This window comes from Artemia franciscana, chromosome 8 (assembly GCF_032884065.1).
Source record: "Artemia franciscana chromosome 8, ASM3288406v1, whole genome shotgun sequence".
Classification (NCBI taxonomy): domain Eukaryota; kingdom Metazoa; phylum Arthropoda; class Branchiopoda; order Anostraca; family Artemiidae; genus Artemia; species Artemia franciscana.
The window spans coordinates 54,022,005-54,039,729 of record NC_088870.1 but is presented as its reverse complement, the minus strand read 5'-3'; the positions used below and the strand labels follow the sequence as shown (position 1 = coordinate 54,039,729).

The following is a 17,725-nucleotide window of genomic DNA, read 5'->3' as shown; positions in this document are numbered from 1 at the left end:
TGTAGTTGCCAGGATAAGTCAACATTCTATTTTGTGAACCATACGTTGTAACTCTTTGACATTTTTAGTCATGATTTACATATGAGTCATGATTTACACGTGATTGTTTTCAAACATATTCTTCTTTCATTTTGTATCTTAGTGATTTTTGGTTTTTTATTGGCGCTCTCCTTACGTTAACCTTAATATATGTATGATGTACTTGTTGAAGTACTCATAAATTACTAGACTCTTGACGAACAAAACCTGGTTTGACCATTATTATTTTTCAGAAAATTTTGTTGGTTTTAGATTAAATATATTCATAATTACTTAGCTTAATCATAGCTTTGCCCACATTTTTGATTAGTTTAAATTTAACGCTTAGGAGATCAGTAGGGAACAACACTTGGCTATCTTCCATCAATATTTTTGTTTGTATGACGCAAAAAACATATGAGGGCATTGATTTTGGTTTCTGTTTATTGCCCAGATCAAGTACTGTATGTTGTGCCGCTGTGCAAATAGTCGGGTAGCAAAGTAGCAATGCTACTTGACAGTTTTCAAATTTGTTGGCAGATTTTGTCTGAAAATACCATTTTTACGTATAAAAACAATGTTTATACCCCGTCGTGCAAAAAGTGGGTAGCATAGTAGCAATGCTACTTGGTAATTTCCATTGCCTTGTAAAATATGTTGGCAGACTTTGTCTGAAAATACCGGTCTTACACGTAAAAATAATTTTTGCTCAAAGAAAAGCTTTCGAAACACAAGTTGTACTCCACCGTGCAAAAAATTGGGTAGCATAGTTGGGTAGCAATGCTACTTTACAGTTTTCATGGCCCACTAAAATTTGTTGCAAGATTTTGTCTGAAAATACCATTTTTTACATATAAAAATAATTTTTGTTAAAAGAAAAGCTGTCAAATCACAAGTTGTGTTCCGCCACGAAAAAGGTGGGGTGGCATAGTAGTAATGCTACTTGACAGTTTTCATGGCCTACTAAAAATTTTTGGCAGATTTTATCTGAAAACACCAGTGCTTCCACTATTCCCGAATTTTTTAGGATTTCCCAAGAAATCTGCCTTCTCGAAAAAAAAGTTGGCTCCTCAAAAATTTCCTTCCGTTCACTACTGCCACCCCTAGGGATTTATCATAAGTGACAATCCATCCCTAGTAACTCTTAATCTGAGTTAATTTGACACAGAGATAGACAGTGACACTGAGTTAATTTGACACAGAAGACATATGTGAAAGAATACATTAGAGTTACATAATTGGGGCTAAATATTTGCACACTAGGGGGAGGAGGTAGGTTGTTTCGGTAAGGCTACCCCCTCCCCCTTAATGTGCAAATATACTTCCAAAATTTGTTTCCAAAGTATTATATTTTCATCATGTTTTGGTATTTTTTTATTAGGGTTAACCTAACTTCACTTCTTGAGTGTTGGCGGTATAATACTTAAGTACCGTTCAAAGGAACTGATCTTTTTGCCAGGAATCTTCATCATGAAAAAATTTGTTGAATTTCGCTTCATTTGATATGTAAGAATTAAGTACTTTTCTCTTTCCCTTGAGAATTTTATTTTGCATATAAGCTTTTATCTTCAAATATATTCCCTTCCTCCTCCTTCTTTCACCACTACTCACTTGGGTGCCCTCTCCCTCTATTATTTTTGGAGGGCGTCCATGCTTGATTGAGTGATTCATCTGCCGTCTATGATCTTTTTAAGATCTAGGAAAGCTGTTAAGCACGTGAATGAAATTTTACGGAATTGATATTCTGCTCAAATTAGGGCATTGGATTTTATTTATTTTTTTATTTTTTTTTAATACCTAGGCCTTCTTCTAATGCTTGAGCAATTATCAACCCGGATGAAGGCTAATCCCTAGATAAAAACTATAGAAAAAAATTGATGTAGAATTGGATTTGTCATTCAAAACGTTTCTCAAATATTATCTTTTTACTGTAAAAATTGTAGCCCCTCCTCTCTGCCCCTCTTAATGAGACAAAATTAAGTTATAGATTATATTCAAATTATGGGAATAGTTGATTAAAACGGACGCGACCCCAAAACATGATTTATACGAAATTTTATATTATAGCCGAAAGTAAAAATTCGGTTATTATTTTCAAATTGTTTTCTTGTGAAGTTTTATATCATTTTCAGACTTTTTTTCCCCCCTTTTTTTTACAAATTTTTACTGTGAAAATTGCAGCCCCTCCTCTCTGCCCCTCTTAATGAGACAAAATTAAGCTATAGATTATATTCAAATTCTGGGAATAGTTGATTAAAACGGACACGACCCCAAAACATGATTCATACGAAATCAAACAGTTCGTGATAACGAACTAGTAAGGAGCGACCCGGCTCAATAGTAACCAAAACTCTAAAAAATGGAATTTTGATACCGATAGTTACATCAAAAGAATCGCATTTTAATGCTGATTTTAAATATATAAGTTTCATCAAGATCAATTGTACCCATCAAAAGTTACGAGCCTGAGAAATTTTGCCTCATTTTAGAAAATAGGGGGAAACACCCCCTAAAAGTCATACAATTTTAACGAAAATCACACCATCAGATTTAGCGTATCAGAGAACCTTATTGTAGAAGTTTCAAGCGCTTATCTACAAAAATGTGGAATTTTGCATATTTTGCCAGAAGACAAATCACGGTTGCGTGTTTATTTGTTTTTTTGTTTATTTTTTCCCGGGGGTGATCGTATCGACTGAGTGGTCCTAGAATGTCGCGAGAGGGCTCATTCTAACGGAAATTAGAAGTTCTAGTGCCCTTTTTAAGTGACAAAAATTGGAGGGCACCCAGCCCCCCTCCCACGCTCATTTTTCCCAAAAGTCACCAGATCAAAATTCTGAGATAGCCATTTTATTCACCATAGTCGAAAAACCTATTAACTAGGTTTTCAAAAGTAATCAAAAGATTGGAGGGGAACTAGGCCTCCTCCCTCACTCCTTTTTTCTCAAAATCTTCCGATTAATTGCAATTAATTAATATGAATTTTTGTTTAATTACTTATGTGCGGAGAGCCAAGATCAAAACTTGCATTAATTCAAAAACGTCCAGAAATTAAATGAAAAAAACAAGTTTTTTAAATGAAAGTAAGGAGCAACATTAAAACTTAAAACGAACAGAAATTACTCCGTATATGAAAGGGGCTTTTCCTCCTCAACACCCCGCTCTTTACGCTAAAGTTTCTTACCGTTTTAAAAAGTAGAGTTAAGAGAAAGAGTCAAAATTTAGCGTAAAGAGCGAGACGTTGAGGAGGAAAGAAGGAAGCTAGCTATCAAGGTGTTCATACAGTTGAAGCAGGTAATGGGAAAGCTGGAATGTAGAGACTCAGTAGCCTAAAGCAACCACCTTGTATTGTAGCATTGATTCTCTTTTTATTTTGGAAATTAGGTTTCGACAAAACTAATATCACAGTTTCAAAATGCCTGTGACTACTAGGCTACCATAATCCTACACTCCATTTGGGGATGAATTGAGTTATGCACTTATTTTTCTAATGTTTTTATCTGGTATACAATTTTTAATCTAAGAGTGAAAATTTGGTTGCCACACCTCTACCCTTCCTAAAACCACACTGTTCTTCTCTTAAGGCTGATCTACTCCATTTTGGTCTAATGCTATTTTCCTATCATAAACGATGGTCTATATCTTTCTCAGGTATTTTTTTTTTGTGAGAAATTCCATGTATATACTCCTAAACATGGCAAAAAATATGTACAAAGTGTTTTTTTTTTCAATAATACCATTTGTAATTAAATAAAAAAATAACTGGCACATCAAACCTATTTTTAGCATCTTTAACTTTATCTGCAGCATCTCTAAGTCTAAAAAGCTTAATCATACTATGTAAGTAAGTAAGTAAGTAAAATATTTATTACCCGTATTTTTCACATGGAACAAAACGGAGTACAATGAAAAAAAAAAGAAAAAAAAAGAGAAGAAAAACGGAGAGAAATTTAAAACACAACATGGAAAAATACATAGTCAAGAACTGTAGAAATGTTTAAGCCAGGGGTGGTTCCATTTTGCCTGGAAATTAGAAATCAACCGGTTTACCGCGATACTGGGGTCTGCAATCCTGTGTTTATCAAACATATAAGCATTTCTCGTCCACAAGGGGCATCGCAGCAGGAACTTCGTGAACCTAAAATAAAGGGACCGGAGCTTGCGTTTTTGGGTGTCAGTTAATAAATTCCAAAATGGCGCGATATATAGAATATGCGGCAGTGCGACAGCGTTATACATATTCGTGAGATACTTTCGGCATAAGAGGAGTCTGCTGGTGACGATAGACCCATACGCGGTGCGGAGTTTTTCTCGACGTGTTTGACGAGCAGTAGAAAAGTTTCATCAAGGTTACGGCCTATGGGTAAACCCAGGTACACGACGTGAGATGAAACGGTAATTGACTCGCTACCCAGTAGGAGGTGTTCAGGCTGAGAAGGACTATCGTTGAAAAAAAGAACTGCAGATTTAGAAGTATTGAAAGCCAGGCCGATTTTTCGGTATTCATTACGCAGGATCGAGAAATTCAATTGCAGACCCCTAATAGACCGACTTAGATTTAATAGATCGTCCGCGTATGTAAGTAGTGACACATTTATATTCTTGGAGATACATGAAACATTTACACATGCCTGGGCATTTAAAACACTGTTATTGTACAAACTTGGGGATAATAATGAACCCTGGCGGACACCTTTCTTTACTGGAACAACCACTGATGTGATGCGGTTACCTATTTTTATACGCGCTTTTAAACCGCAATACATATCGTACAGTACGCTAGTGACACGGAGGTTTACACCTTACTGGTAAGCGGCTAAACGGGCCTGAGCGTGAATCAACGAATCAAACGCTCTACTCACATCAAAAGCATCAATCACTATAGGGTCACCAGATTCGTGTGAATCTGCTAGAATAGCGGCAAGACTGAGGAGAGCGTGTGCACAACCCAGACCCGGTTGGAAACCGAACTGGTGGTCAGGCATTCGGCACGAATATTAAATTTCTTTTGAGACTAAGATCTCTAGAACTTTACAGAGCACTGGAGCAACAGTGATTGGCCTGTACGTAGAGCATTGGTCTGTTGGTTTCCCTTTTTTAAGGATGGGCGAGAGCAAACCGACACAAAAAGAGTCAGGCACTATACCAGTGGTGAAAATAATCTGGAATAGCAGTGTCAGATATTCAATAAGCATAGTAGTACCGTGTAGCAAATTTAGCGCGCACAGTTCGTCTACACCACGGGAATGTTTTTTCTTCAGCTTTAAAATAGCTTCATGTACGCTTCCGTAAGTAACGACAAAATCAGGGACACACTGGATGGATAATGCCGATTCTAGCCGGTTTGCGAAGGGATTAGACGTATTTGGGTCGGGGGCACTGAATTCGTTGGAAAAGTACGATTCCCAATCTTTGTCGCTAATCGAATCATGGGGTTTTCCGGCGACCGGTTGGCTCAACCGTGCTTTCCAGATTAGTTTTGGGTCACTTACGATTCTGGAGGAGTACTCTTCTTTTAATTTGGAACGATGAGCTTTCAGTTGCTTGTCAAATTTTCGTTTAGTCCATAAACGGACAGAGTTAACAGGACCGGATTTGGGCCTATCACAATCTTGCCAGATTCTAAACCAAAACTTAGTATCGTTGCAACACTTAACTAGGGCCGGATTTTGCGAGAATTTGTGAATTTCTGTTTTCATTGTAACCTTTCTGGTAGGAACTGCTTTTTTCAGCTACAAGAAGTGAATGAGTAATCTCGGCACAAAATATATTGATGAGTACTCTCGCATCTGCGGGATCAAAATTCGAATTCACTTGGAGTAAATGGAAGGGTATTCGTATCTTTACAAGAAGTGAGTTCAGCACCTGATGATACAAAGTAGTATTAATTTTATCCCATTCACTTACTACTTTCCACTGGTCGTTCTTGGGTTGACGCAGAGCTGGTTTTATGCTTAGAGATGCTAGTAGGGGTAAGTGATCAGCGAAGACAGCGTCTTTTAGAACAGTTACACTTCCGTTAATATTCTTAGAGCAGGCCGTATGGTCAATGTTTGAAACGGACTCAGAATTATGAACGAAGGAGTAATCACTGTCTTTTGGGAGGATGATATGTTTGTCATCAAAGATGCCGTTTAGAAGCTGACTACGCAATGCAAATCTCTCTGGGTCACAGACTTCAGGCACTTCGCTAGTTCGCGAACTGCGTTCATATACTTTCGCTCCGATTTGTCATCATGGTAGTTTGTAGGAAGATATACGTCGAAGAATGTGATACTGCCGGAAGATATAGCCAAGAAGTGATCATGTGTAAATAACACCTTACTTTCAATATACGGGTGGCAAATAATTGCCAAGCCACCGGAGGGGCGTCCGAAAGACCGAATTTTTGCGGGCTCGAAGTAAAAAGTAAGTTCGTGCGAGAACTTTAGGAGAGAAATATTGTGAGGAGAGAGCATATGTTCTTGTATAAACATAATGTCACAGTCTGCAGAATATTTTTGAATTATAGCAAGTTTGTTGGGGACTCCTCCGTTCATGTTCCATGACGTAATTTTGACACAGACTGGGCTATTAGACATTGGGCCGCTTCAGCTCACTGACGATTTTTATTATTATTGGGCACTTGAAGGAATGGCAAGTGTGGCGTTTTGATTTGCAGAGGGCGCATGCTATAGGGTTTCCACAGAACTGGTCGGGGCTAGAGCCATGACCTCTTTCTCCGCATCGAGAGCAGATTTGCGGGCTAGAGCAGGTAGCATAAATATGACCAAAATTCTGGCAGTTAAAACAGCGCTTTGGGAGAAAGATAAATTCCTCGATGGGGTACCGCTCCAAGTCAATTTTAGGAGGGTTTTTCATGGCGTGGTTCAGATACTGGCGGGATGAGAAGTATAATTTGAAGGATCTGGTTTTACCACATTGATCAGCTTTTTCACAATTCAGTATAATTCTCTTAAGCGCGTCACCATTAATATGAGCTGGGATAAACTTGATCATACCGATGACAGTGGGAGTTTTAACGCTTGCCAGTGTTTCAGGCGAATTTTGTTAATAGATGTTGCTAGTACTGCTGCTTTAGATTTGTTCTTAGTTACGAGGCGCCATTCGTACTTCCCTCGGCGGAGTTCAAAATCGTCATCATTCAAAGCATCACCACAAATATTCGACAGGAAGTTTTTCCTTTCTTCTGCGGTAACAACGGTAGGAGGAGGTTTTTTCAAGACTACTGAGTAAGACGGAGGAGAAGGAGTAGACTCATTAGCTTGAGCAGCAACGGGGTGGCCTTCAGGCCACGGTAATGGTTTCTGGTTCAAACGGTCAAGAAGGCCATTGAACTTGCGATTCATCTCGTTGACATTGGACACTACACAAGCAGCGATCTCTTCAATGCAGGCCGGAACTTCTTGGGGCTCAAAAATAACGAACTCGGGAAGCTGTCTCTTTTCTTTGGCACAGCGAGCGAAGGTCTTCGCAATGTCCATCAAGTTATCCTCGTCCTTTACGTGTTTTATTACACGTTCCCCTAATTCTGACTTGCGATAGATAATCTCTTTTGCTTCTAAAATCGCTTCACGGCTGAAAAACTCGAGTCCTCGCCTAGTAAAAACATTTGTTTTCACACCTGCTATCATAGCTCTTGAGATAAAATTCAGCACTGCATTCCGTACTAGGTTACACCCATTTTACTGGTGGTTTCCTTACGAGAAAAGTAAGGGAAGTGTTGAGGGTTGGTTACCTTGTCCCCGCAATTTTAGGGGCACGCCCGGCGGGTACCATGGCTCTTGCTACCAACTCACTCACCCCCCCCCTTCTGCTTACCTTTCTCTCGCCACCTCTATCGCAGCGTGATTGTTTTTAAATATCGGAATTCCTAATTATATTCACTACTTGATGGCTAAATGAAGTGTCTAATTTCTTGCTAAAAAATAGTCAGACAGGTTTCGTAGATGCTGACACCCTGATAAACCATCACACAAGTTTTAATTAAAACTGGTATTTTGCCAAATACTGCGATATCTAGCAAGTGGGATTAAAATTCACACCTCAGGCAATCAGGTATGTGAAGATGAAAAATAATCCGATTAGTTTAGATGTTGACAAGATGAAAGCTTGTTCAATGTAATAGCGCAAGTTTCGGAGATGACTTGATTACTGAATTCTCTACCATTATTAGATTGCAATATTTATAACGTCAAAAAAGTTTTAATCGTCAGTAATCTAAAGGTGTTTTTCACTTAATTTTAGCAGAAACGACTTCAAAAAGTATTTACTATTTGCTAAAACTATTTTTGAAAATAACTAATTTTGAAAAATACTAAAACTATTTTTGAAAAAATAAAAAGAATGTCTTCTCATTTGCCTGCTATTAATGTTTTAAATAAATTCTAATCTATTTGTTTTAAATAAAGCGGATGATTCACTGGAGAATCCATTCTGCACAAATCGGGGGAAAATAATTAACTTTGCTGTCACTATCAGACTTTGCAAAAGACTGACACAAACTTTGCATTAGTTAGACAAGGCTGACTGAATCCAAGCAAAGATTGGATTTGTTGTCCCTCATCTTATCCCTAATTGTTATCCTTATCTTATCCCTCAATTAGAGATAAGGATTTGGTTTTAAGAACGGGTGTTTTTTCCTCTCTTTTGGACATTCATAAGATTGTTTTTTTCTCTGTTTTGGATATTCACCAGAGGCCAGAGCAAAACTGTTGTCGTCGACACACACGGGCGAGGGTTCGAACGCACAAGAATGTAATGAAATATTTGATCTTTCACTGACGTATTAGGTATTTGTTCACAATCACCGGTCAAGTCGATATTCACCATTTTTGGACGTCCACTAGGGGACGAACACCGGGAGAGGGCTCATTTGAATTGAACTTTAAAATTTCTAGTGCAATATTTTATGTGACAAAAAGAATCGGAGGGCAACCAGTCTCCCTCACACCTCCCCCTTTTCCCTAAAATTGTTCGATCAAAATTTTGAGATAACTATTTGTTCAGCATATTTGACAGAATCCAAAACTATACACACATATTAGTGGTATCAACCTATATTCCTTTTCAATGGTTATCAGTTTTAATGCTTGGTACTAGTACACCAAACTTCGCTTTGTGAGAGGAAGTTCAGACATAAAATAACAGTCAGTAAACCCCACCCCCTCCAAAAATATATACCCTGAACACCTTGATTCACAGAAGAAAAACGTTTGTGTAATTTTTCCAGGATTATTCTTTCCAGTTTTCCATCTAAAAAATGGAAAAACGACCCTAAGTTACAGTCTAATTACTGGGACACAAGCAACAATTTGGAAAGAGATCTTTTTTATATTTTCATGGAAAAAATATGTCCCTGTCTTGACAGATTTTAATAAGCATTGGTCTTATTGTTTCTATAATAGAAAGAAGTTCCAAAGAAAATATTTATCTCTCAATATATTTCCGTGTATTACTGGCAATTAACTAAAAAAAAATTCCATAAAATAATTTTTTTAAGGAAAAGTAAGGAACTCCATTAAACCAAAAATGAGCAAAAATAGAACTGAATAATCTACCAAGTGTAAAACTACCACAAATCAGCATCAATAAATAAACGAAACCCAAAACGAACAGAAATTACAATAAATAACCGAGTCAAACTCAAGACGAGCTGAAAATAATATGATTAGGGGGTTCACAACCCTTATGCCTACTCAAGGCCTAAACATAATTTGCATTAACAGAAAAAAATTAAATGTTTCCAGTTTGATGACTTTAATAAATAAAACATTATTAAGATTTTAAAGAATAAATATGAGCATATGCATATTAAACTGACACTGTACATTCATCTGTATTTTTTTCAGTAGAGTGCAAATAATGTCCTAGCCTTGAGAAGGCATAGGGGTTGTGAGCCTCGAGCATGAAGGTACGCACGAGAACTCATGAGGGTTGTTTGACTCGGTCATTAATTGTAATTTCTGCTCGTTTTGGGTTTCCTTTATTTATTGATGCTGATTTGCGATAGTATTACGCTTGGTAAATGATTTGATTTTAATTTTTTCAATTTTTGGTTTAATGGAGCTCTTTACTTTCCTTGAAAAACTTATTTTCTGGAAACGTTCTTTTTTATTAATTGTCAGCAATAAACGGAAATATATTGGGAGAAAAACATTTTCTTTGAATCTTTTTTATCAAACAGTTCGTGGTAACGAACTGTAGTAAGGAGCGACCCGGCTCAATAGAAACCAAAACTCTAAAAAATGGAATTTTGAGAACAAAAGCTACATCAAAAGAATCGCATTTTAATGCTGATTTTAAATATATAAGTTTCATCAAGTTTAGTCTTACGCTCCAAAAGTTACGAGCCTGAGAAAATTTGTGTTATTTTAGAAAATAGGGGGAAACACCCCCTAAAAGTCATAGAATCTTAACAAAAATTACACCATCAGATTCAGCGTATCAGAGAACCCTACTCTAGAAGTTTCAAGCTCCTATCTACAAAAATGTGGAATTTTGTATTTTTTGCCAGAAGGCAGATCACGGATGCGTGTTTATTTGTTTTTTTTTTTTTTTTTTTTTCCAGGGGTGAACGTATCGACCCAGTTGTCCTAGAATGTTGCGAGAGGGCTCATTCTAACGGAAATGAAAAGTTCTAGTGCCCTTTTTAAGTGACCAAAAAATTGGAGGGCACCTAGGCCCCCTCCCACGCTAATTATTTTCCCAAAGTCAACGGATCAAAATTCTGAGATAGCCATTTTATTCAGCGTAGTCGAAAAACCTTATAACTATGTCTTTGGGGACGACTTACTCCTCCACAGTCCCCGCGGGAGGGGCTACAAGTTACAAACTTTGACCAGTGCTTACATATTGTAATGGTTATTGGGAAGTGTACAGGTGTTTTCAGGAGGATTTTTTGGTAGGGGGAGGGGTTGAAAAGAGGGGGATACACTGGGGGAACTTTCCATCGAGGAATTTGTCATGGGGGAAGAAAATTTCCATGAAGGGAGCGCAGGATTTACTAGCATTATTTTGAAAAAAAAACAATGAAAAAATAAATGGGAAAAAGTTTTTTTCAGCTGGAAGTAAGGAGCAGCATTAAAACTTAAAACGAACAGAAATTATTACCCATATGAGGGGCTCACCTCCTCCTAATATCTCGCTCTTTGCGCTAAAGTATTTTTAGTTATGTCAACTATTTATTCTACGGCTTTTGTGATTCAGGGGTCATTCTTAATGAATTGGGCCAAAATTTAAGATTTAGTGTAAAGAGAGAGGTACTGACGTGGGGGCGAACCCTCTCATATGTGTAATAAAAACATGAGAATAAAAAATTCTTTACGTAAGCTAGTTTATAATTTACGTATATCTTTTACTAATAAAAAGATTCGTAAAAAATTAAAAATTCAAGTTGCCTTTTTTATTAACCAAAAAATTGGAGGGCAACTAGGCTTCCCCCCCGCTCTTTTTTTTCTCAAAAATAATTCGATCAAAATTATGAGAAAGCAATTAAGCCAAAAAAAAAAAAAAAAAAAAAAAAATGCAAATTTCGTTTTAATTATTTCTCTGCGGAGAGCCAAAATCAAAACATGCATTGATTCAAAAACGTTCAGAAATTAAATAAAAAAACAAGTTTTTTCAACTGAAAGTAAGGAGCGACATTAAAACTTAAAACGAACAGAAATTACTTCGTATATGAAAGGGGCTGCTTCCTCATCAACGCCCCGCTCTTTACGGAAAGTTTTTTACTGTTTTAAAAAGAAGAGTTGAGAGAAAGAGTCAAACTTTAGCGTAAAGAGCGGGGCGTTGATGAGGAAGCAGCCCCTTTCGTATACGAAGTAATTTCTGTTCGTTTTAAGTTTTAATGTCGCTCCTTACTTTCAGTTGAAAAAACTTGTTTTTTTTTATTTAATAAAGAAACAATAAGACCGATGCTTATTAAAGTTTGTTAAGTGCAAGACAATTTTTTCCATAAAAATATAAAAAAAGTCGTTTCCAAAATCATCGTCGGTGTCCAGTAATTGCACTAGCTCAACTAGAGTAAAAATAAAATAGTTCCTATATTTGTTGGGGGGAAAAATGGGGTTTCGAATAGACAAGGAAATAAATTAAAAAGTAAAAGTAAATTTTTTGATTAGATCACTGAGGGGGATACACCCAAGGTACCAAATCAGGAAAATACAGGGAAGAAGCAAAGCTTTTGTTCTATTCTCTGCATAAAGATGCGAAAAGGTATTTTTTTTTCAAATTTCAAGGGTAATTTTTGCTTGAGAAAAACCAAAATACCAATCTAAAGGCATTTTTCCACATCTATGGGGTGTTTTTACACCCTTCCCATTCATGCGTCTGTATAGAACATGGTAAAGAAGCAAAATAGCTACTCTTTACACTCATTAATAGTTTTGTAATTCTAGTAATTTCTTAGTTGATTTAGTTATTTTCTTCAATAATCTAGTGATTTATATGCTGATTTAATGATTTTTCTAGAATCTAGTGATTTTTTTTCACAGGGCGGCAACCCCATAAGAGCCTTCTATGGGAGGTTCTAGGTTTTTATCCCCCCTCTCTTTGAAAACAGGATTCTCCTAATTTGAGGAAATTTTTTCAGACATTTTTATTAACATAAGCACAATACAATATAATACAAAATCAAAAATAATCCTTGGAAAAATGAATGGCTGGATATCAGTTATGCCAGTCCTTCGTACCAATTAAAATAAAATGAGGTTGTTGCAAAAATAGTAACAGAGAAAGAAAAATTAATAGCAAAGAAAGACAAATAAATAAAATGTATTCATATGGTCCAGAATCTGAGATATGTCACCAGAATCTATCAATCAAAACCTAATTTAGATAGTCGATAAAAACAAAGCATAATATATCATGAAAAGAGAAATCACCAATGCAACAGCACAAACACATAAAAAAAAGACAGAAGGAGAAAAGGAAGACTGTTTTCCTAAATTAGTGATTAATATAGACCAGCACTTGAATGAGGCCTTAACCCTACTCATCCATACAATCACATAGGTCAAACAGCATAGCCAAACACAATCAACCATAAAGAATAATCCATGGACAGGCAGTCATGTCGTCAATAAGTATAAGTCGTCATTTACCAAACAATAGAAAAAATAATAAAGACAAATAATTCAGAGGCAACAACCCAACACAAGGGCTCATCAGGAGAATACACTGGCCTATAGGGTTTCGCCACTTTAAATTCTCTACCCAGCCAAGTGTTGTGGCTACCACAGAATATCCATGACATCCCCGCGTCACGTATCACCCCCAAAATACATGCCTATGAAAAAAACCCAGCAAATGGAAAACAACCTAAGTAACACCAAAACAACCTTATCCTGTTAATATATCCCTCTTTTTAGCAACAATAGGTAAATTAAATATGATAAAATTTACCAAATCACAAATATTAACAAATTGCAAAAAAAAGAAAATTAATGAACTAAACAATTATAGAATTCATCTATATATATATATAGAATTCATATATATATATATATATATATATATATATATATATATATATATATATATATATATATATATATATATATATATATATATATAAATATATATATATTTATATATACATATATATACACATAAACATATATATATACACACACATATATATATATATATATATATATATATATTTATATATATAATTGAGTCTTTCGATTTTGCGACAATGTATACTAATTTATCACTTAATGTAGTGTTTGATAATTTAAAAACTGTTATCAAGAAATCTTTCCTCTTATCTAGTAAAAGGTTCTTAAAAATAGACATTTATAATAAAAAAGCTATATGGACAAATTACTTTAATACTACAGTTAACTTGAGATGTTACAGCTTGGATATGATTTTTGAGTTATTGGAATTTGTTTTATACAATACTTATATAAGATTTGGGGGTGATTTGTACAAGCAAATTGTGGGAATTCCCATGGGGGGGAATGCCAGCCCATTTATAGCTGACTTGTTTTTAAGTCAACTAGAATATAATATACATATATACATACATATATATATATATATATATATATATATATATATATATATATATATATATATATATATATATATATATATATATATATATATATATATATATATATATATATATATATATATATATATATATATATATATATATATAGGGGCTATAGCACACTCCTTATAATATAAGGGGAGGGCACAGCACACACGTTTTCAAGTGCCAATGCTTCAGGTCCTTACTTGACCACTGTCATGACCGTGGCTTCCAATTTCTAATTTGAGCCCGAAGACAGTGGCGGTTCTGGCCTCTCTTACGCCGTGGGCAAAACCTTGATTAGCCCCCCTCCCTGTCTTCAACAAAACTTTCAGGCCAAGTTTTAACAAATTTGAGCCGCTAAAGTCGCTGCGCCGGGGCAAGTGGCTCTGTCCTCCCTAAAACCACCTCTGTCCGTAGACTCATCTTCCTACTCTTCAAAAACTTTTTCAAGTGTGTAAAAACACCCTGTGTCTTGGCTATTCTACTTGTAAGAACAGCTACAAAAGTAAGAACAGCTAGTCATATGGTCATCATCATCATCACGAAAAAAACCAGCAAATGTAAAACAACCAAGTAACACCAAAACAACCTTATCCTGTTAATATATCCCTCTTTTTAGCAACAATAGGTAAATTAAATATGATAAAATTTACCAAATCACAAATATTAACAAATTGCAAAAAAAGAAAATTAATGAACTAAACAATTATAGAATTCATCTTTACCATGTGGCTATTTTTAAAAAAAAATCCACTCTATTAGAAACACAATTGAAAATAAATGGCGCTGCATCATCATTTGTCGAACCTCCGAAATTAGTTGAAAATTTCTTTAAGTATTTCCAGATAATTCTTTTGATATTTATTTAAAAGTTCATTATAATGAAAACTAAATTTTTTAAATTGCCAAGTTAATTTATTTGCAGAAAAACCTCTTGATATCAATTTTTGGCTTAAGATTTTACTTCTATTTTTAAAATCAATATAATTACTACAGGGCAAATTCAAGCAAGGTGCGAACAAATCTGAAAAATAAGGTTAATAAAATATGGCTTATATAAAGCCGATTTAGAATAGTCTTGACTTACATTAGTAGTTGACACTTAGTTACCGAACGCGATTACTAATTTATTTCCGAAACCGGTCCAGTAAGAGTAAAAACTTGACCATTTAAACAAATTAGAACCTAAAAACTATAAAACTTTCTAAGAACTTTTTTTAGGCGGCAAATTCCACATCACATGCTTCAAATCAATTTCCAGACATGCCCGTCTCACTTCAAAACAATTAAAAACAGATGTTGATTCCAATGGTTAATGTCTTTTCTTGAAGCAATGAATTCTCAAGAGTCACGGCTAAATTCCCGCGAAGTCAAGATGACCCTTTGGGGGTTCTGAAAGGCGATTGTGGGAGGTGACCCTTTCCTATCCAATTACCAGAGAAGAATACTTTCCTTTTGAAGACTTAATCTGAGATACAAGTGATGTCACAGTCGATTTAAAACACAGTCCATAAACAGGGGACCGAAAGGGGAGGAAACATTGCCCCAAAAACTGGTCCACAGGACCCAAAAACCCTTGAAAATTTTGGGTATAAAAATAAAGATTCTAAAACTTAAAATCTCACAAGCAATTTTTGTGACCCCCACAGCTGGATCTGTCTACCCAATTGGCGCTCCACAGTGGCCCGTGACACACTGCTCAAAACGTAGATGTGTTTACGTAAATTATGATAAACCAATTAAATAGACAAATTTAAAACTACTTCACGAAAAATTTCTACATGCATTGCCTCTATAGCAAAACAGTTGATTAAAAAGTTACAATTTTTTTGACAATAAACAACTCCCTGCAAAAAAAATCAACAGGCCTAGCAGTTAGAAAATATTAGGCTGATTAAACAATATATATATATATATATATATATATATATATATATATATATATATATATATATATATATATATATATCATGAAAAGAGAAATCACCAATGCTACAGCACAAACACAAAAAAGAAAAAAAAAAAAAAAAAAGAAAAAAAAGAGAGACAGAAGGAGAGAAGGAAGACTGTTTTCCTAAATTAGTGATTAATATAGACCGGCACTTGAATGAGGCCTTAACCCTACTCATCCATACAATCACATAGGTCAAACAGCATAGCCACACACAAACAACCATAAAGAATAATCCATGGACAGGCAGTCATGTCGTCAATAAGTATAAGTCGTCATTTACCAAACAATAGAAAAAATAATATAGACAAATAATTCAGAGGCAACACCCAACATAAGGGCTCATCAGGAGAATACACTGGCCTATATAGGGTTTCGCCACTCTAAATTCTCTACCCAGCACAGTGTTGTGGCTACCACAGAATATCCATGGCATCCCCGCGTCAGGTATCACCCCCAAAATACATGCCTATGAAAAAAAAAACAGCAAATGTAAAACAACCAAGTAAAACCATAACAAGCTTATCCTGTTAATATATCCCTCCCTTTAGCAACAATAGGTAAACTAAATATTATAAATTTTACCAAATCACAAATATTAACACATTGCAAAAAACCTGAATATATATATATATATATATATATATATATATATATATATATATATATATATATATATATATATATATACATATATATATATATATATATGTATATATATATACATATATATATATATATATATATATATATATATATATATATATATATATATATATATATATATATATATATATATATACATATATATATATATATATATATATATATATATATATATATATATATATATATATATATATATATATATATATATACATATATATATATATATATATGTATATATATATATATATATATATATATATATATATATATATATATATATATATATATATATATACATATATATATATGTATATATACATATATATATACATAAACATATATATATATATATACACACATATATATATATAGATATATATATATATATATATATATATATATATATATATATATATATATATATATATATATATATATATATATATATATTTATATATATAATTGAGTCTTTCGATTTTGCGACAATGTATACTAATTTATCACTTAATGTAGTGTTTGATAATTTAAAAACTGTTATCAAGAAATCTTTCCTCTTATCTAGTAAAAGGTTCTTAAAAATAGACATTTATAATAAAAAAGCTATATGGACAAATTGCTTTAATACTACAGTTAACTTGAAATGTTACCGCTTGGATATGATTTTTGAGTTATTGGAATTTGTTTTATACAATACTTATATAAGATTTGGGGGTGATTTGTACAAGCAAATTGTGGGAATTCCCATGGGGGGGGGGAATGCCAGCCCATTTATAGTTGACTTGTTTTTAAGTCAACTAGAATATAAATATATGATGTATAAGAATAATCCAATTAATTTAAAACATGCTTTGTCAAATAATAAAAGATATTTAGATGATATTTTGGTCTTAAATTGTAAGGATTTCATTGATATTTCTAAAAATATATATCCATCAGAGCTTATTCTTGAGCCTAGTCATGGCGCTGGTCATGAAGATCATTTCTTAGATTTAAATAGTAATATTTGTGATAATAATAAATTAAATTTTAAAATGTATAAT

General features: G+C 34.2%; 1 protein-coding gene across 2 annotated transcripts in view; it reads left to right on the top strand.

Moving 5' to 3' along the window:
* Positions 1–17,725, top strand: part of LOC136030567 (kinesin-like protein KIF20B) — a 106,223-nt gene that overhangs the window by 16,773 nt on the left and 71,725 nt on the right. The gene's annotated exons all lie outside the window — the stretch shown is intronic.